The sequence below is a fragment of the Camelina sativa genome, chromosome 7 (assembly GCF_030686135.1).
Source record: "Camelina sativa cultivar CO46 ecotype springtype chromosome 7, ASM3068613v1".
NCBI lineage: Eukaryota > Viridiplantae > Streptophyta > Magnoliopsida > Brassicales > Brassicaceae > Camelina > Camelina sativa.
Genome location: NC_141886.1, coordinates 19,361,224 through 19,362,329, shown reverse-complemented (window position 1 = coordinate 19,362,329; position 1,106 = coordinate 19,361,224). Strand labels below are relative to the sequence as shown.

The 1,106-nt window shown below is 37.9% G+C and overlaps 1 pseudogene; it reads left to right on the top strand.

The window, feature by feature from the left end:
- The first annotated feature begins 494 nt into the window (after positions 1-494).
- Positions 495-1,106, top strand: LOC109125456 (uncharacterized; annotated as a pseudogene).

Genomic DNA, 1,106 nt, shown 5'->3' with positions numbered 1-1,106 from the left:
TTTTCTTGGTTAAACATGATCATATTTTTATTTGATGATTTTTTATTCTACAAGAAAAGGAGCAAAGACAACTTTTGGTAATATAATCCTGGTCATTTATATGATTCATCAGATTCTAATTTTTATGCTCTTTTTTGTAGTGGTTGTTTGGAAAGCAAGATCAAGCAATCATATGCTTTGTCTATGGTTATCGTGCAAACTCTTTCTCTCTCACGAAGAGGGGTGATAATCAATAACCGTTTTCTTAAAGCAGTCACCGGCGGTTCTGCATCTCCGGCCGACGCTGGCATCTCCGGCGTCGGCTGGTTTTCTTCCTTCTTCCCTGTTTCTTTTCTAATATTGTTGTTTAGGTTTTTATTCTAGAACGCTTATCGATGATGATGAAATTGTTTTTGTCATCACACCAAATGGGTATCTCACTGTTTCCCGGTGGATCTCTGATGGTTTCTTTTGGTTGTTCACTTTTTCTCTATTGGTTCTTGTCCTCACGATATATGTTTCGTCACCGGTGGATTCGAATCAACCGTTGTGTTTCCATATCCGGCGATTTCGCCGAGAGTTTTCCGGTCTAGTTGGCCATGCGTTTGTTCATACTAACACATGATGTTAGTTATGCGATTGTTCTCGGGCGTCAGTATGTTCTTCTGTGGGCGTACCGAAGACTAACACAAATCCCTTCAGATTTGATATACACGTAAACCACCATGGAAGCAATATGTTGAAGAGGAGTTGGAGGCCAATAGAAGGAGAATCAGAAGATGGTTTATACCATACCAACAAAAATGGGTTTCAATTGAAACCAAGATCAATGACATCTCTTTCTACGTGAGAGTTTTGATCAATTGGAAGGTTTTGCGATGTAACAGATGGATCGCTGCCTATGATTTTTGAATGCCTTATCGGTATTTCATCAGTAAAAAAAAAGGATGAATCACAAGCAAGAAAGTCACACCCAATTGCCGGAAAAGACGAATACGATTAAGTTTTTGACTAGGAATTCGGAGCGTATTTTGCTTTATTGTTTCTTCGTTACACAATTCATTGGTTGTATCTGTAATCTTATTCATAATATTGTATACTCTGATTCATATCAATACAGTTTTTAA